The sequence below is a fragment of the Trachypithecus francoisi genome, unplaced genomic scaffold (assembly GCF_009764315.1).
Source record: "Trachypithecus francoisi isolate TF-2019V2 unplaced genomic scaffold, Tfra_2.0 Contig01440, whole genome shotgun sequence".
Taxonomy (NCBI): domain Eukaryota; kingdom Metazoa; phylum Chordata; class Mammalia; order Primates; family Cercopithecidae; genus Trachypithecus; species Trachypithecus francoisi.
The window spans coordinates 15,431,388-15,452,150 of NW_022681431.1; positions in this window are offsets into that span (position 1 = coordinate 15,431,388).

Here is a 20,763-nt window from a genome sequence, read left to right on the forward strand (position 1 = left end):
GAATTCACTGTACTGAAATTAATCATGCATGCTAGATGCTTTCAAGTTGTGTTTTAGACAACTTAATATTTTATGAGTATAGTTACTATATTTTCAACTGAAATGTTAGATTTTCTTTAACAGGATAAGTAATGGTTTTTCATCAGCCTTTAAGTGTAAATAATAAAGTTGTCCTTCATCAATTTAAAAAAAAACACATTTATAGAGCACCTACTTCTACCCTTCAAAGTCCAATCTTTCAGCATCCCTAAGCTTCCTTAGCCCATCTCAGGAGGAGGCAGGGGATGGGGGCTAAGGAAACTTAACCAAATCACTCCTCCTCTCCTAAGTCTTTACTTTCACCCCCCCTCTAATAGTCATTTTTCTTCAACATCAAACAATAACAATAATAGCAAACACTTATTATTTATTGTATGTCAGGTCTTGTTTCATGTATTAGCTCATTTAATCTTCAGAACTCTATGATGTAGGTTACTATGATTGTAAACTCCATTTTTCAAATGAGAAAACTGAGGCACAGAAAGGTTAAGTAATTTGCCTAAAGTCACAGGCTTTAGCAATTGGTAGAGCCTCAATTCGAAACCATGTTGCCCTTCGACTTCCTCTTTAACAAATGTGCTTAAAATCTCTTCCACATTACACATGTGTGCACACACACATACACCCCTCCACCTCTGGGGCCTTTCCATTTTTGGTTACCCTCTTTCAAGCATAGAAGTACAGTGTCTCAGCTCTCCTTCTCTCAACTCTTATTCTAATTTTCTTGTGCAGGCATTATATTATAGACCTCATCATCTTTTCTTTAAGGATCTATAGTGTTCTATACTTTTTATGAAGTCCTACATTTTTACAAGCCTATTTTCTACTCTTACTGGCTAATAAAATCCTGCCTAAAGCCAGAGCCTGAAAGCTTCATAATTAACCATTGCTAGTGAAAAGAAACTCCAGGGAGATCCACGCAGATGTAAAATGAGGCCAAAAGCATGCACGAGAGCAAAGGCCCTGGTGTAAAGCCTTACTCATAACCATCCTGTTCCCCATCTTGCAACCAAAAACTACCTCCAGAGATGAGCCGTAGAAACATCTGAACTTCACAAGTGCAGTGTTATCATTTGTGAAATGCAACCACGAACTCAAAATCTTGTATACTAGTCAGTTGTCATGGAAAACAGCTTGCAACCCAGATCATTATTTAATTCAGTGCATAAATGGCCTGGTTTCCTTGGTTTAGCAAAAGAGCCCACAACTCTGACATTTGGCTGCCTGAGCCCAAAGAAACATGGGCACTGTCATCTTTTTACGGCATAAACTCTAACTTCTGGTCCAGGCAGGACCTCACCTTTTGATTTTCAAGGGCCTAGTTTGAAAATGAAAAAGAGGCCGGGCGCGGTGGCTCAAGCCTGTAATCCCAGCACTTTGGGAGGCCGAGACGGGCGGATTACGAGGTCAGGAGATCGAGACCATCCTGGCGAACACGGTGAAACCCCGTCTCTACTAAAATACAAAAAACTAGCCGGGCGAGGTGGCGGGCGCCTGTAGTCCCAGCTACTCGGGAGGCTGAGGCAGGAGAATGGCGTAAACCCGGGAGGCGGAGCTTGCAGTGAGCTGAGATCCGGCCACTGCACTCCAGCCTGGGCGACAGAGCAAGACTCCATCTCAAAAAAAAAAAAAAAAAAAAAAAAAAAAAAAAGAAAATGAAAAAGAAAGTTAACTTTTTTTTCTCTCTTTTTTACTGCTATTGCATTCTAATTACTTCAAAGCTAAGTAAATTGCTGCCGATTGTGATATAGGAATTAAGAAGAAATTAGGCAGATAATGAGGGTAAGGAAGTCTTCAGTAAGGTTTCCTTTTAATGAAAAGCAGCCCCCAAATCATCTTCTTTTCTAACAAAGAGCAGCCTGTAAAATCGGTCTGCGGATATAGACATGCAAGCTTCCAGCCGTGAATGCCGTCAGCTGTGCCAGTAGGAAAAGGCTGCCTGGGGCGAGGCATGTCCAACATGGCGGTTCCATCTATCCCTTTCCCTGTCAACCATGTGCACAGTAAGGAGCAGGCAACAATCACTGGCCAAGTAGAAACCCCATTTGCATAATAAAAGATTAGGGTGGGTGGCCAGCTATGTAAATGTCCCACCTGGTCCAACCAATCTTGGGCCGTATGTAAATCAGACACTGCCTCAAGCCTGTCTATAAAACCCTGTGCACTCCACCATGGGACAGAAGTCCCACTGGGGTGCCCTTCTTTCTTGCAGGAGAGAGAGCTGTTCTCCTTTCTCTTTCTTTTGCCTATTAACTCTCTACTCCTAAAGCCACTTCTTGTGTGTCCACATGCTCGATTTCCTTGCGTAAAATGAGGAACCTCCGGTATTTACCCCAGACAACGACACCACTTCAATTGGTTAGATGTGAACTTTTAGGAAAGAAGAGGAAAAATATGAAAACGTTAAGGTTTTATCTTGTTACATCTGTATATCCAACCAATCAACTTGACACATCCCTAGGGTGCTTCTCAGGTGTCCCAAAGCCATTAGATCCTCAGATGAGGCCATCGAGCAACAGACTTGGATTAACCTCGAAATGTTCAGCAAAGAAGCTAAATGCAAAAGAATACACTATTGCATAATGCTATTCATAGAAAGCTCAAAACAGGCAAAACAAAGCCATAGTATTTAGGAGTGCATGCTTGACTGACAAAAACATTACAAGGTAACACCACCAAAGTGACTACCATCAAAATCAGGTTCATGATCACTTTGGAGGAAGAAAGTAGGAAAGATCAGGAGGAGAAAGAGAGGGGCTCCTGGGGTGTTGACATTCTAGCTCCCCACCTGGGTGATGCAACACAAGGGTTTGCTTTGATAAATCATTGTGCTAGACAATTTGTTTTGGGTACTTTTCTGTAGTGTTCAGTCCACAGGGAAAGAGCTTTTTAAAAGCAAAGGGACATGTACTCCATAAATATATACACCTACTGTGTACCCCTAAAAAGTTAAAAATTTAAATTAAAAAAAAAAGCAAAGGGAGAAGAAAAAAAGTGTGATGGAAGGTGAGCCCAGGAAGGTCTGTCACCCACATACAGACACAGCAAAAGGGTTCTGTTTATGAATTTGATCTTGTCAATAAGATGTACCCGGTGCAATCTGGAAGGCAGAAATGAGATAGAATCCCCTTCCTGCCCGTTCTCCTGTTTCCCCTGGCAAGTACAGCTCGGTGGGGGCAGAGGGGGATTGCAGGGGTGGTTTGAGGGTTTCAGCAACCACATTCCAGTATCTAGTCACTTACTTTGTGGGTCTTGAAAGACACCTGCAGTGGCGGTAGTGGTCTCCCAATCCATAGATCACAGCTACGATGGGTGTCCTTGAATCTAACATGAACCCAGCACCCCCAGTCCCAGTCTCCTGCCTGGCAATGGGCAGGTGCATAGTGGAAAAACAGTTTTTCTCTATACTCACACTCAACACTTCCGTGGCCAGATGTGCACACTTTTTCCCATGCCAGCCACTTCTCCCACACCAGCTGGGTGTCATACAATTCAATTCAATTCTGACACAGAGCAGAATTACCACAGACCTCACAGGTTAAGGGCTCAGTCCCAAACACCAGCCCCCACTTCAGATGCCAATCACAAGTAGTAAGTCCCCAGGTCACCCACAACTTCTGTCTGATTTGGCTACAAACTGGAGCTTCCCATGAACCCCACCTGGGGTTCAACGGTTTGCTAGAGCAGCAACCAGAACCCAGGAAGACAGTTTACTTACTATTGTCAGTTTATTACTGAGGATATTTCAGTCAGATGAAGAGGTACAGCATAGGGCAAGGTCTAGAAGGGTCCCCGCAGCATAGGTCCTCATAGAGTTAGAGTGTACTACCATCCTGGCACGTGGATGCATTCACCAACCTGGAATCTCCCTGAACTCTATCTTTTAGGGATGTTAATGGAGGCTTCATCACAAAGGCATGACTGATTATTAACTCAATCGCTAGACCCTCTCCCCTCCCTGGAGAATGAGGGGTAGGGGTGAAAGTTCCAGGCTTCTGATCGTGGCTTGGCCGTTCTGGTGACAAGCTCCCATTCAGCAGCCCAGCAAAAGTCACCTACAGATAGTATAACAGATGCTCCTATCACCCAGGTCATTCCAAGGGATGAGGAGCTCCGAGTCCAGACCCTGGCATCTGGGAGAGGTGCAGCTGCAGCTGTGGAGTAAGGTGGGTGCTTGTGGGGAAGAACCCTTTGCATAGCCACTTTGGGAGGGCTGGTCTCCACCAGCTTTGTTCATCCTCAATGGCTAAAGGTTTCTATTTGCAGTTTTCTGACTTTTCCTACCTCCCAATAAGAAGTGAAATTAGCTGGTTCTGGGAACATGGGGCTTGAAAAACAAGAAGTGCTTTGGAAAATGTGCTGGGATCCGAGTCGCCTGTAATTGATGAGTTCCTGCCTCCATTGTGGTCCAGTGAACTGGGAAGATGTGGCAGGGAACTCAAACCCTCCCTAAGGGAAGACGCCTACTTAATGCCTAAGGAAGATGAGTTTTCCATCCTCTGTGATTGTGTAAGATTTCTGGGCTGACCCTGACATCTGGCCACAATCTCAGTACCCAGTCATTGTTTTTGTTCCACAATATTCTTTGCTTTTTAATTCCATCAGAAAAAAAAAAATTGTCTTGATTCTCAACATGTTAGGGTGAATCAATACGGTGATTAATAGGAAATAATTTTTGGTGGTTTATATTTTAAGTACTAAGTAACCACCTAGAATATAAAGGATGGCCAGGAACTTAGAGGGAATGTAAATCCTCCTGCACACTGGATGCTGTTTGAAATTATCCTGCCACTAAGGCAACAGCAGCATAAACATACTGGGTGAAGAAAAATAAGCCGGATGTTCTCAGGACATCTGAAAATCATTGGTTCAGACCCTTTCCTTAAGGAAGATAGTTAAATGGAGAAGTTGGTCACTTTAGAACCCATGAAGCTGAGGCATGAGAACAAGCCCAGAGCTTTTTCAGCAACATGACACACTGTTTGTTTTTTGTTTGTTTTTAATTAAAAAAAATAATTGGCCAGGCAGAGTGGCTCATGCCTGTAATCCCAGCAGTTTGGGAGGGTGGGTGGGAGGATTACTTAAGGCCAGGAATTAGAGATGAGCCTAGGCAACACAGCCAGACCCTGTCTCTCCAAAAAAAAAAAAAAAAAAGGAGAAAAATTAGAAAAAACAATTAGCTGAGCATGGTGACTCATGCCTGAGATCAGCCTGGGCAACATGGTGAGACCCTGTCTCTACAAAAAAATAAAATAGCCAGGCATGATGGCGTATGCCTGTAGCCCCGGCTGCTTGGAAGGCTGAGGTGGGAGGACTGTTTGAGCCAGGGAGTTTGAGGCTACCGTGAGCTATGACTGTACCATTGCACTTCACCTTGGGTGATAGAATGAGACCCTGTGAAAAACAAAAAAGCAAACCAAAAGAAACCTGTTCCTCAGGCACAACAAAGGGGTAGGTGGATATCAGAAGGGAAAGGCCTCCTAAGGCCTTAATACCTATGCCCCTTCATGCACCTACTAATATTCTCAGCATAAATTTAGCAGCCCTCAATCAGAGAACAGTCCCAAGCTAGGCATATAGCTCATTAAATGACTGCTATGGTGAATGAGACTTCATGTTTGTTTTGTTAAATTGTAAGCCTGAACTAGGAGGACTTTGATGAGTCTCTTCCCTGTGTGTGGGAGGAGAGATTACATTTTAAGGGATGCTCATGAAAACTTCAAAAGTGGGAAAACTCATTCAATTCCCTCCCTCATTCTCTTATTTATTTCTTGAAAAAATGAACCTGAGCCAAGTGCTAGATGTTAAAAAAAATGAAAAGATTAAGAAAAAATAAAAACAAAACCCTGCTTTCAGGGAGCGTTCAGACTACTTAGCAAATAGAGGTAATACAATGTGTCAAAGAGATAATGGATGATAGTGAGCCTGACTGTGCTGGGGGTGTCCTGCAAGATTTCATTGACTTGGGTCTTGAAGTATGATAAGTTTGCATGATGATCCTGATTCATGGGCACAAGGGTAGGGCAGGGCTCACCAGGCAAGAGGATAGGATGGGTAGAGACATAACAAAAGATGCATAATCTTTGAACAATAAAGAGCAAGGAAAGCTGGGTGTGGTGGCTCACTGCTGTAATCTGAGCCCTTTGAGAAGCTGAAATGGGAGAATCACTTGAGCTCAGAAGTTCAAGATCAGCCTGGGCAACATGGGGAGACCCCATCTCTATAAAAAATATTTAAGAAATTAGGTGGGTATGGGGGCACATACCCTTAGTCCCAGCTACTCCTCAGGAGGCTGAGGTAGGAGGATCACTTGGGCTGAGGAGGTTGAGGCTGCAGAGAGCCATGACCATGACACTGCACTCCAGCCTGGGTTGCAGAGCAAGATCCTCTCTCAAGGAAAACAATAATAATAATAAGGCAAGAAAAAGTAATTGGGGAAATAGAAAGAGGCCAGACCGTGGCCTTTTCTGGTGTAGAAATTTGAACTTTATTTTGTAGGTCTTAGGGAGTCACAGTAGGATTTAAAGCAGGACAGTGACATGATCAGAATCATGTGTTAGATGGAGAAATCTGCCTGCCATTATTGGAGGGAGCAGGTCATGGGAAATAGTGATAATCCAGGTGACAGATCAAGAAGGATGACACTGGCCAGTCGCAGTGGACTATAAAGAACAAAACCAATTCTACCCCAGCATTTATGGGGTAGAATCAATTGCAGAGCTTGTGAAGTCGTTAAAAGCCTCTTGCCAAAACAAAAGTTTGGTCCCTCAAGAAGAGTACTGCAACATGGTCAAAAGAGAAAGGCCAAAGAGGCTTTCCTAGATATTGCTCCTCTGTGTCAGAAATAGGCAGAGAACCAAAAAGAAAGGAAGCTAGGAAGAGTATTTACCAACCTATACCGTGCCTCTGAGTTCACGTTGTGGTTAGGCTAAAACTCTAAGAGAATAATAGAATATAGTTGAAAATTCCAGGTTGGATCAAGACTTAAGGCATATCCTTTTGCAAAAAAAAATAGCATTAAAAAATACTATTTTGGGCCGGGTGCAGTGGCTCACGCCTGTAATCCCAGCACTTTGGGAGGCCAAGGCGGACAGATCATGTGGTCAGGAGATGGAGACCATCCTGGCTAACATGGTGAAACCCCATCTCTACTAAAAGTACAAAAAATTAGCTGGGCATAGTGGCATGTGCCTATAGTCCCAGCTACTCGGGAGGCTGAGGCAGGAGAATTGCTTGAACCTGGGAGGCGGAGGTTGCAGTGAGCCAAGATCATGACATTGCACTCCAGCCTGGGCAACAAGAGCAAGACTCCATAAAAAAAAAAAAAAAAAAAAAAAAATATATATATATATATATATATATACTGTTTTGAAAAATGTAATATATTTAATTTATATTGAGTCAAAATGCACATGCAATGAAATGCATATATTTTATGTGTATAATTGATAAGTACACACACAATACATTACTGTGTACACTACTCTTTTGTATGTGATTGGAAATAGTTTCTCCCAGTCTGTAGCTTGCCTTTTGATTTTCTTGACATCTTTTGATGAACAGAAGACTTTTTTTTTTTGAGACAGAGTCTCTCTCTGTCACCCAGGCTGGAGTCCGGAGTGCAGTGGCACGATCTCAGCTCACTCCAACCTCCTGGGTTCATGCGATTCTCTTGCCTCAGCCTCCTGAGTAGCCGGGATTACAGGCATGTGCCACCACGCCTGGCTAATTTTTATAATTTTAGTAGAGACGGGGTTTTGCTATGTTGGCTAGGCTGATCTTGAACTCCTGACCTCAGGTGATCCACCTGCCTCGCCCTCCCAAAGTGCTGGGCCACAGTGCTAAAAGAATATTTAATTTTAATGAAATCCAACTTAACATTTTTAATGGTTAGTTTCTTTTTTTAACACTTTATTTTCTTAGAGCAGTTTTAAGTTTACAGCAAGATTAAGCAGAAAAGATGGTATTTCCATACACTTTCTGCCCTCCACATGCACAGCCTTCCCCATTATCAACATCCCCCACCAGAGTGGTGCATTTGTTATAACTGATAAACCTACATTGATATATTAGTATTACCCAAAGTCTATAGTTTACCTTAGGGTTCACTCTTGGTGTTGTACATTGCGTGCATTTGGATAAATGTATAATAGCATGTATTCAACATTATGGTATCACCCAGAGTAGTTTCACTGCCCTAAAAATCCTCTGTGCTCCACCCATTCATCTCTCTCTCCCCAGTATGCCCTGGCAACTACTGACCTTTTCCTGTCTCCATAGTTTTCCCTTTTCCAGAGTGTCATATAGTTGCAGTCATATAGTACATAGCCTTTTCAGATTGGCCTTTTTCACTTAGTGCTATGTATTTAAGGTTCTTCCATGTCTTTCCAAGGCTCAATAACTAATTTCTTTTTAGCACTGGATAATAGTCCATTGTCTGGATGTAACATTCACCTACTGAAGGACATCTTAGTTGCTTTCAAGTTTTGGTAGTTATGAATGAATAAAGCTGCTATAAACATTCATGTGTAGATTTGTGTGTTGACATAAGTTTTCAACTCTTTCGGGTAAATACCAAGGATCTAAAAGGTTAGTGTTATACCCAATGTCATCTAAGTTTTCTCCTGAGTTATCTTCTATGAGTTTCAGTTTTACATCTTACATTTAGGTTTGTGATCCATTTTGAGATAATTTTTGTGAAGGATGTAAGGCCTGTGTCTAGATTCATATTTTTTTGCATATGAGTGTCCAGTTATTCCAGCACCACTTACTGAAAAGACTGTCCTTACTCCATTGTATCACCTTTGCTCCTTTGGAAAAAATCAGTTGACTATATCTGTGTGGTTCTACATCTGGGCTCTCTATTTTGTTCCATTGATCAATTTGTCTATTATTTCACCAGTATCACACTGTCTTGATTATTGTAGCTTTATAGTAAGTATCAAAGTTAGGTGGTGCTGGCCAGGCATGCTGGCTCACTCCTGTAATCCCAGCACTTTGGGAGGCTGAGGCAGGCAGATCACCTGAGGTCAGGAGTTCAAGACCAGGCTGGCCAACATGGCGAAACCCCCTCTCTACTAAAAATATAAAAATTAGCTGGGTGTGGTGGCACGTGCCAGTAGTTCCAGCTACTCAGGTGGCTGAGGCAGGAGAATTGCTTGAACCCAGGAGTTGATGGTTGCAGTGAGCCGAAATTGCGCCACTGCACGTCAGCCTGGGTGACAGAGTGAGACTGTCTCAAAAAAAAAAAAAAAAAAGTTAGGTATTGTCAGTCCTCCAACTTTGTTCTTTTCATCTATTGTGTTGACTGTTCTGGTTTTTTGCCTCTCCATGTAAATTTTAGAATAAGTTTGTCGAGATCTACAATATAACTTGCTAAAATTGTGATTGAGATTGTACTTAATTTATAATTGGGAAGAACTGACATCTTGACAATATTGAGTCTTCCTTTCCATGAACATGGAATATCTCTCCATTTATTTAGTTCTTTGATTTATTTCATCTGTGTTGTAGTTTTCGCCGTATAGATTTTGTATATATTTTTTATACTTACACAGAATTTATTTCATTTGGGAGAGTGCTACTGTAAATGATACTGTGTTTTTAACTTCAAATTCCACTTGTTCATTGTTGGTATATATGAAAGCAATTGATTTTTGTATATTAACTTGATTTTAAATTGTAATTTTTTTTTGTATATTAACTTGATTGTAAATTGATTTTGTGTATTAACTTTGTATCTTGCAAATCTTACTATTTCTGGTTCCAGGAGTTTGGTTTTTTTTTTTTCTTTTGAGACGCAGTTTCACTCTTTTTGCCCAGGCTGGAGTGCAATCTCAGCTCACTGCAACTGCCACCTCCCGGGTTCAAGTAATTCTCCTGCCTCAGCCTCCCGAGTAGCTGGGATTACAGGCACCTGCCACCATGCCTGGCTAATTTTGTATTTTTAGTAGAGACAGGGTTTCTCCATGTTGGCCAGGCTGGTCTTGAACTCCTGACCTCAGGCAATCCACCCACCTCGGCCTCCCAAAGTGCTGGGATTACAGGTGTGAGCCACCATGCCCAGCATTTTTTTTTTTTTTTTAAGATTTTTACAGATTTTCTACATAGACAACTATGTCATCTGTGACCAAAGATAGTTTTATCCTTATTATTTTCTTCCTTCTATTTGTTTTGGATTTAATTTGCTTCCCCTCCCTCTGCCATCAGCTTCTTACAGTGGAGATTTGGAAAATTGATTTAAACCTCTTTTCTTTTATAATATGGGCATTTAAAGCAATAGATTCCTTTGAAGTATTGCTTTAGCGGCAGTACACAAATTTTGGCATATTGCATTTTCATCTAGTTCAAATTATTTTCTAATTTCTCGTGATTTTTTGATGCAGTTACTTATAAATATAATTTTAAAATTAATATTTTAATTGACATCATAATTGTATACATTTATGGAATACAAAGTGATGTTTTGATATATGTATGTATACAACATGGAATATATTAATAAACATATGCAGCACCTCATTTACTTATCATTTTTTGTGACTAAACATCTGAAGTTTACTCTTTAAAGGGTACTATACATTAATATTGACTGCAGTCACCCTGCTGTGCAATATATCTCAAAATGTATTTCTCTTGTCTAACTGAAACTTTATACCTTTCGGCCAACAACTTCCCATTCCTTCTCTCCCACCCCCACCCTCTCAGCCTCTCATAACCATCATTCTACTCTCTACTTCTAGGAGTTCAACTTTTTTAGCTTCAATATGTAAGTGACATCATGCAGTATTAGTCTTTTTTCACCTGGCTTATCTCATTTAGCATAACCTCTTCCAGGTTCATCCATATTGCTGCAAATGACAGGATTTCCTTCTTTTCTATGGCTGAATGGTATTCAATTGTGTATATATTTCCACCTTTTCTTTATCCATTCATTCATCAGTGGACCCTTAGGTTGATTCTATATCTTGGCTATTATGAATAATGCTGCAATCAACATTGGAGTGCAGATATCGCCTCATTGACTTTAATTCCTTTGGATACATACTCAAAGTAGGTTTGTTAGAACGTAAGTATAATTTTTAATTTCCAAATGTTTGAGGGCATTTTTCAGTATCTTAGAATTAATTATTTATGATTTAATCTCATTTGGCCAGAGATCATGCTATCAGGCTTGGAGTCATGCTTTGCTAGGGCAGGCCTGTTTGGTTCTGAGCATTGTCCCTATTCTTGGTCATTGCTATTTTCCTAAAAATATCTGGAAAATGGAGTTCAGGAAGGGTGCATATGTATATTAGGGTGATAGAGGAAAGTAATAACTCCTTCTCTTCCTTGTGGGAAGTTTCAATAGATAATACCTAAAACTAAAAAATCAGTATATAACCATAGGAGATGAAATAGATAAGGTACTTGATGTATCTGAATGCTTGAATGAAGATTTAGATAACGGTAAAGCATTTCGGGTTGAATTAAGTAAGTCTGCAGAAAATGAAACAAAATTGGACAACTATTAACTCAATGGTGAGTAAAAGAATGTGCAAGAAATGAAAAGTAATTATATTCATTACATAGTTCACCTGTGAATAGTATTGACATAATAATATAAAGAAGTTGAACAAATATACAGTGAATACTTTTTAAATATATTTCACCTGGATTCATGAACTAAACAATAGATGGTAGTACACTTTTTATCATCAAGGTGTACAGAATGTCTGGTTATCTGTCTTTTTATATTAGTAGTTATTGATGCTTAAATTCTACATCCATTAATTTATTGAAGGCTACAAAATGATGATATGTTAATTCTGTCAATTCCCTTTTGTTGACTTGTTTCCTTTCCACTACTATTTTGTGACACAGTTATACCATTTATATACTTTTATTTTTTTGAGACAGGGTCTCACTCTGTCACTTAGGCTAGAGTGCAGTGGCATGATCCTGGCTCACTGCAGCCTCCATCTCCCGGGTTCAAGCGATCCTTGTGCCTCAGCATCTGGAGTATCTGTGATTACAGGCTCCCGCCACCACACTTACCTAACGCTTCAATTTTTTTCCTTGTATTTACTAGTTTTCAAAATAATGAATTAGTTCCAAATCATCCCCTAACGGAGATCACTTAGATTTTAAAAACTACATCATTTTGAATATATGGATTTCAATAGATTTACTGGATTTTAATTCATTGCAATTCTTATCCTCACTGACATTCACTGTAACATCTTTGGCCATGGGAACCTTTCCAAGCTGGCCCCTGATCTTGTTCACATGGCCTTCATAGTTTTTCATAGCTTCTTTTTTAACTGATATGACAACATGTTCCAGGCTCATCACTGCAGACTTTTTCACTGCAGACTTGGTATCAGCCATTTCTTCAAGAAGCCCTCATGTCTTTCTTTTGAAAGTAGAAAATGGTATTTCAAGAACATAATCTGAGTGCTAGGGATAATCATTGCTTCAGGTGTGGTCACTGTTTCTAGGCCTGTTTCTTCAATTGAATTTTAACCAACTGCCTAGTTTTAACCACATGTTCATCTCCACTTCCAAAAGTAGCTCCTGCCACTGAGTCCTAAGCTTTTTGGGAATCCTGTGGCCTTCCTGCTTCCTGCTTAACACTCAGCCTTCTCGTGTCTGCTAAGTCATTCACTGTTGTGCGTCAGCTTTCCAGTTTCAAAAAGGCTGTTGGGCCGGCCACGGTGGCTTATGCCTGTGATCCCAGCACTTTGGGAGGCTGAGGCGAGAAACTCAGTTGAGCCCAGAAGTTTGAGACAAGCCTGGGTAACATAACACGACTCCCTCTCTACAAAAAATTTAAAAATCAGCCAGGACTGGAGTTACATGCCTGCAGTCCCAGCTACTCAAGAGGCTGAGGTGGGAGGATTGCTTGAGTCTGGGAGGTTGAGTTGGCAGTGAGCTATGATCGCACCACTGCACTCCAGCCTGGGCAGCAGAACGAGACCTGGTCTCTAAAAAGAAAAAAAAAGAAGTTTACTTTTATTTATACTTCTGATAGCCCATTGTTGTAGGTTTATGTCCAAAAGAGACAAAATGGTTTTATTCTTGTTTTACTAAGAATGTCTTAGAAGGGAGTGAAAGAAGGTATTTATGTCCAATCTACCATTTTTAGCTTTGAAAGTCTCTCATTTATCTTTGTATTCTTGGTATACTTATAGGTTTTGTTAGTCCATAGTATATATTTTTGAAATATAAAGAGAGAGTATATCAAGAGTTACCCTCTCTTGGCCTTGCTTGTGACAAGATGGATCAGACCAGGAGATGCTGGGATAAGTTGTTCCAAGACACATTTCTTTTCACTTCTGACTTCGCCTTGCATATTCCCTGGCGATCACTTTGTCACTTAGGTCTGAGATTCCAAGACTATGCTCCCATGAAGATCTCTAGATTCAGCAGATGTCTGGCTTATCTGGGCTTTCTGACTCCGTTCTTGGTTATTAACCTTGCTACGGACTGACTAGTTGCCAAAACTACACCCAGAGTTCTGGTTCCCAGGTGAAGTTACCAGTCAGGTGTCAGCTGCAACTGAAACCCTCACAGCTGATCCAGCTCTGAACGTGCTGACTGCTGAGGCCAGTGGGTCTTCTCAAACAGGAAGAAAATCTTAGGAAATGACCATTTCCATCCGTCTGTGAATATCAGACACAGAATATCAACAACACGGATCTCCTTTTGGCTTAACGGAATCTGACCTCTACTCCCCACTCTAAAGTCCAGGGGAGAAGACTTTGCCATATTATAATGTATCAAAACATGTTCTATTCTAAAGGGAAAAGGGATGTTGACAGTATTTGTTTGGAAAACATTTTGCTTTGCATCACTGATTCTTCATATTCCAAATAATTTGTGAGGTGAGTGAGTTACTTGATTTTTCTTGTAAAGGGAGAAAAATAAAAACTCTTATAGTTCTCTAGAGGAGCAGCGTAAATTAAAAATGGAAAACGAGGCAGTAGTGATACATTCCATTTACCTTCAGCAAACACTGCACAGGGGACGCCCTGGCTGCAGAATCCGCAATGCCAGAAATCAGCGCTGACTCTTTTTTCAGATGTGACATATTTTCCACAGAACTTGATTCTCATCTTTACTATGACTGCCTGTGGCCACTCAGTTACTGGAAACCTACCATGCCAGTTCTTTGCTAAGTGGCTTTGGCAAGGTCTTTTCTAGCATTTAATCACAGTGAGAAAACTCCAGAGACTTTATTAGCCGTATAAAGAATTATAGAGATATTAGCTTAAGTTGGATGAAGTCCAGAGCAGCTGTACTGCTCTTCAAGTGCCTGAGAACTTCTAAGAGATATATTATGCTAACAGAAAAGTATCCTGGGATTTTAACCCTAAATTATGTTAATACTGAACATAGGTATTCCTTATTTTACAAAGTAGCTATATTCCTGAAAACTGTTGTGTCAATCCGACTTCTAATACCCAATCCTACTTCCCCGTTCATATATTTTGAAAGTGCTTAATCTTCATTTATGGCTAAATATCAATGTATGTGTATATATATATTTTTTTGTTTTTTAATTTTTTTTAGAGATAATTTCTTGCTCTGTCACCCAGTCTGAAGTGCAGTGGTATGATTGTAGCTCCCTGCAGCCTTGAACTCCTGGGCTCAAGCAATCTTCCCACCTCAGCTTCTCAAGTAGCTAGGACTACAACTATGTACCACCATGCCCAGCTTGCCCAGCTAATTTTTAAAATTTTTTTGTAGAGGCAGGGTCTCCCTATGTTGCCCAGGCTGGTCTCAAACTCCCAGGCTCAAGTGATCCTCCCACTTTGACCTCCCAAAGTGCTGGGATTATAGGTGTGAGCCATTGCATCCAACCTTAATGTATGTACTTTTTTTTTTTTTTTTTTTTTTTTGAGACAGGGTCTGTCTCACTTCCCTAGGCTGGAGTGCAGTGGCATGATTATGGCTCACTGCGGCCTTAACCACCCAGGCTCAAACAATTCTTCTTCCTCAGCCTCCAAAGCGGCTAGGGCTTCAGGCACACACCACCATGCCAGGCATGTATATATATATATGTTGTAGAGACAGGGTTTCGCCATGTTGCCCAGACTGATCTCAGACTCCTCGGCCCAAGTTATGTGCCCTTGTCAGCCTCCCAAAGTGTTGAGATTACAGGAATGAGCCACCACACCCGGCTAATTCAATGTACATACCTTTACTTCTCCAAGTTTCTTTGGCAAGTACTTAAATATAAAAAGAGTAAATATACTAGTATAGCTATCTATTTAAAGGAACGTTTATTAAATATTTTGGTAATAAGTACTTGCTTATTATTTTGATTTTTATATATTGATAGAAATTAAGTCTCAGCTTCATCCAAAATGTGCAGTCTGGCTCACTTAACCTGGCTTAATCTTCCAAAATATATTTGCTTGTAATTCATAGATGCTGCCACTAGGTGGTGGTGGTGCTTTGGCCACTGGATGAGATTCATATGCTCTTTCAAAATAATATATAGGGCCTGGTGTGGCGGCTCATGCATGTAATCCCAGCACTTTGGGAGGCCGAGGTGGGTGGATCACCTGAGGTCAGGAGTTCAAGACCAGCCTGGCCAACATGGTGAAATCCTGTCTCTATTAAAAATACAAAATTAGCCGGGCGTGGTGGATGCGTGCCTGTAATCCCAGCTACTCGAGAGGCTGAGGCAGAATTGCTTGAACGTGGGAGGTGGAGGTTGCAATGAGTCAAGGGTGCCACTGCACTCCAGCCTGGGCGACAAGAGTGAAAACTCCGTCTAAAAAAAAAAATCATATCTAAAAATACTTCACTGTTGAAATAAGTACAATCAGTATATTTTCCATTAATCATTCAATATGATCATTTTAAATTAATTTAATTCTCAACTTATTTCAGTGCTTAATTAGCTTATATCAGTGTTTCTTAAAGTAAATTTTGTGGAGCACTAGTTCCCCACACAATACTTGTCTATGCCACATAAGAAATTACCACAATCTTAGCAGCTTAAAACAACAAACATTGGCCGGGCGCGGTGGCTCAAGCCTGTAATCCCAGCACTTTGGGAGGCCGAGACGGGCGGATCACGAGGTCAGGAAATCGAGACCATCCTGGCTAACACGGTGAAACCCCGTCTCTACTAAAAATACAAAAACTAGCCGGGCGAGGTGGCGGGCGCCTGTAGTCCCAGCTACTCGGGAGGCTGAGGCAGGAGAATGGCGTGAACCCGGGAGGCGGAGCTTGCAGTGAGCTGAGATCTGGCCACTGCACTCCAGTCCTGGCGACAGAGCGAGACTCCGCCTCAAAAAAAAAAAAAAAAAAAAATTTACATTTCCACTTCCAGAATGGCCGCACGAGGTGCTCCACAGTCTCCAGCAAAACCAGCATAACTGGTGAAAAATATATTTCAATCTCAGTATTTAAAGTCTCTGGAAATTGTCCTAAGAGTATATAGCAAATAAATAAACATTTATTCAAGAAATGGAGTAAAATTTGTTGAGAATAGTGAGAGTCCATGGCATTTGAACCATAACTCCTTCCTTACCCAGAGTTGACTGTGGCAGAAACTCCAGTCTAGGCAGGTGAAGCCAAGAACACAAGGCTCCCTCTCCCCTCGGCTCCGACTTTTGGGTATGGTACGTTCCTGGGAGGGGCAAGCCACAGAATTTTTCATCAGCTGTGTGTTGTAAATTCCAGGGCTAAATTCCAGGTGAGTCCAGCCAAGAGGTCTGATGTTCTCTTCTTCCACCCAGCCCCCACTGGCAGGTGAAGGTTCTCCACCAGGCGCATCACACTGAGAACACGGAGGCTGTGCTCATCCTTGTTTGCAGGGTGGAGACTCCACGCTGAGAGGGATGGATGATGCCATCCTTTACTACCACGAAGTGTGGAGTAGGGGATAACAAAATGGGTTAATGTGGGAGGGAAAAGGTTTTACATTTCTGCTAAAAGGAGGTCAGTTCTAAATTACTTTTATTGCACACTGGTATAATATCCACGAAGCCGACTTCTACAGTAATGATTGCTTACACATGTTGAAAGCTTGGTGCAACAGATAGGGGTGCTAGACTAGAGGCTGGATATCTTTTACCTTAATTTTGTCATTTGCCAGCTGTGTGACTTGAGAAAATTTACCTAACCTCCTGAATGTCAGTTTTTTCACTACATAATGGGGATAATAATGACTGCCTTAATGATCTCACAGAGCAAATATGCAAACCAAATCAGGTAACTTGTAAAGCTGCCTTAAATTGATTACCCTATATGAATGTAAGTGTTTATTTTTACTGTTGATGATGACAATGTAGATGGTTAATCACTAATTGACTGAAAATAATTGGCTCACAGAAGCATAGTTATTCAATTAAGTTATCCTTGATTGATTAAACAGGTTTAAACCCAGTTCTTGTGGTTGTTCATTACCAAGGACATAGAACGATCAGTTATATACTAGGATGGTTGTTCTTCACCACTTTGAGAGTGTTTTAGAATCACCTAAAGAGCTTGTTGAAATGCAGACTTCAGGAACCCCTCCCCGCCGTTTCTGATTCAGAAAGTTTGGATCAGGGTCTGAAATTGTGCATTTCTCACAAGTTCCCAGGAGACACTGATGCTGTTAGTCTAGCGACCACAATTTGAGAACTACTGTCTTAGATGGACAGGACATTTTCAGTCTTGTTACAAATTGCTATAAGGGCCCTGAAAAAAAATTCCAGTAATATGAAAACATTTTTTTAAAAAAGGCACCTGCCCTAGCCTGGGAACTGCTAGAAATCGCAAGAAGGAAAGAACACTGGAGCTGAAATGTGGCAGAAAAGTGGTAGTTAATCAACATAGCAGGGTGGCAGAAGAGAAGAACTGCTAGACCAAAAAAGGTACATGTCAAAGGCTCTGGGGCTGGATGGAGCGTGACACTTGATGCTTCTGAGGAAATGAAAGACCAGCATGCTAGGGTGAAGATGAGTGCAGTGGAGGCACCGGAGAGGCCAGAGTGAGAAGCAGGAGACAGGCCCTAAAGACTCTGAATTTCATCCTGAGAGCAATGGGAATTTGCTGAAAAGTTTTCAGCAAAAGAATGCAATGACCTAATTTGTGTTTTTAAAAATCATCTCTGGCTGCTACATGGAACACTGGCTGAAAGCAAGCAAGGGTAGAAATGATGAGACTAGCTAGGAAGGTACAGAAGTCCAAGAGAACTGGTATCAAGGGCTGGCTGAGAAAGTATAAGTGAGGTGGAGAGCTGCAAATGGGAAGAGTGAGGCACTTCCGGGAGTGGCGAGAGAGGGAGCTGTCACCTCCCAGCTGGGCGAGGTGCGAGGTGAGCTGGAGGGTGGAGGACCACAGTGTGATGGTGGGGATGGGTGGAGGGACATCCTGATTTCACTGAGGACTTACTGTATTTTAATTTTTTAACTCACAGTAGAATTCAGGTTTTTTTGTTTTTGTTTTTGTTTTTGTTTTTGAGACGGAGTCTTGCTCTGTCGCCCGGGCTGGAGTGCAGTGGCGAGATCTCAGCTCACTGCAAGCTCCGCCTCCCAGGTTCATGCCATTCTCCTGCCTCAGCCTCTTGAGTAGCTGGGACTACAGGCGCCTGCCAGCACCACGCTCGGCTAATTTTTTGTATTTTTAGTAGAGACAGTGTTTCACCGTGTCAGTCAAGATGGTCTTGATCTCCTGACCTGTGATCCGCCCGCCTTGGCCTCCCAAAGTGCTGAGTTTACAGGCGTGAGCCACTGTGCCTGGCTTTTTTTTTTTTTTTTTTTTTTTTGAGACAGACTCTTGCTCTATCGCCCAGGCTGGAGTCCGGTGGTGTGATCTTGGCTAACTGCAACCTCTGCCTCCCAAGTGCAAACAATTCTTTTGCCTCAGTGATCTAAGCAGCTAGGAGTACAGGTGTGAGCCTGCCCAGCTAATTTTTGTATTTTCAGTAGAGATGAGGTTTTTCCATCCTGGCCAGGCTGGTCTTGAACTACCAACCTCAGGTGATCCACCTGCCTCGGCCTCCCAAAGTGCTGGGATTACAGGCATAAGCCACTGTGCCCGGCCAGAACTCAGAAGTTTTTTTTTTTTTTATTTGGAGAATATACATTTCTAATAATTTTGAACAATACATAGATCCACATCATCACTACTACTATTAGGACACATGATAATTTCATCTTCCAAAAACTTCCCCAGGTTGTCCTTGGTAGTCAGATTTTCTCCTTACTCCTAAAACTTGGCAACACTGGTGTCATCTTGGCCTCTATACTCTAACCTTTTCAAGAATGTCCCGATGTGGAATCATGCAGTGGGTACTCCTTGGGGCCTGGCTTCTTTCACTTAGCACAGCATACTTGAGATTCATCTGTGCTCTTGTGTGTGTTAATAGTTCGTTTCTTTTTATTCCTAAGCAGTGGGGTGTTGTTTGGGTGTAACCCTTTGTTGTGGCGTTTATGAATAACACTGCTGTAAAGTTTCATGGACAGGCTTTTATGTGAGCTGAGATTTTCATTCCTCTAGGGTAAATGCCTAGAGTTGGGGTGCTGGCTCATAGAAGCTTATGTTTAACTATATTTTTAATTTTATCTTATTTATTTATTATTAATGTATTTTATATATTTTTTAACTTTTTATTTATTTATTTATTTTGAGACAGTCTTGCTGTGTCACCCAGGCTGGAGTACAGTGGCTCGATCTCAGCTCACTGCAACCTCTGCCTCCTGGGTTCAAGCAATTCTCATGTCTCAGCCTCCTAAGTAGCTTGGAATACAGGCGCGCACGCCACCACACTTGGCTAATTTTGGTATTTTCAGTAGAGATGGGTTTCGCCATGTTGATCAGGCTGGTCTCAAACTCCTGGCCTCAAGTAATTTACCTGCCTCGGCCTCCCAAAATGCTGGAATTACAGGTGTGAGCCACCATGCCGGGCCTATCTTATTTTTTTTAGAGACGGTGTCTCGGTCATTTCACCCAGGTTGGAGTGTGGTGGTGCAGTCATAGCTCACTGCAGCCTTGAACTCCTAGGCTCAAAGGATCCACCCAACTCAGCCTCCCAAGTAGCTGGAGTCCTAGACGCATGCCACCATGCGTGGCTAATTTTTATTCTAATTTTTTTGTAGAGGTAGAGTTTCACTCTGTTGCCCAGTCTGGTCTCAAACTCCTGGCTTCAAGTGATGCTCCTGCCTTGGCCTTCCAAAGTGCTAGGATTGGGATGTGAGCTACCTCACCTGGCCTTTTTATAAAAAACAGCTCAACTATTTTCCAAAATGGCTAAGCCATTTCACATTCCCCCTAGCAGAGTATGAGAGTTCCAGTTGCTCTGTACCTGCATCATAGTTGGTATTGCCAGGTTTTGTTTTTGTGTGTGTGTATGGAAATTTTGACCATCCTATTGGGTGTGTAGTGGTGTGGTTTGACAGTGTGGAGTATCTTTTCACGCACTTATTTGATATAAGTATATCTCCTTTGCTGAACTGTCTTCGCAAATGTTTTGCCTAGTTTTTCACTGGGTTGTTTGTTTCCTTATGAGTGAGCTGGCCAGATTGCATTTGAGAGGCCTTTGTGATATCTGGGTGATAATGGAGGCCTTTGGAGACACATGCTTGGTGTTCAGAGATGTCTCATCTGGAGATGTTCACTTGCAAGTCAGTGGCACATAGATGCATGAAATAGTCCAAGGAGTCCTTGTAGAACAGAGCTTTGAGGCATTCCAGCACTCGGTGGCCAGAGAGGAAGGTGAGCCTGCAAAGGATGCTGAGG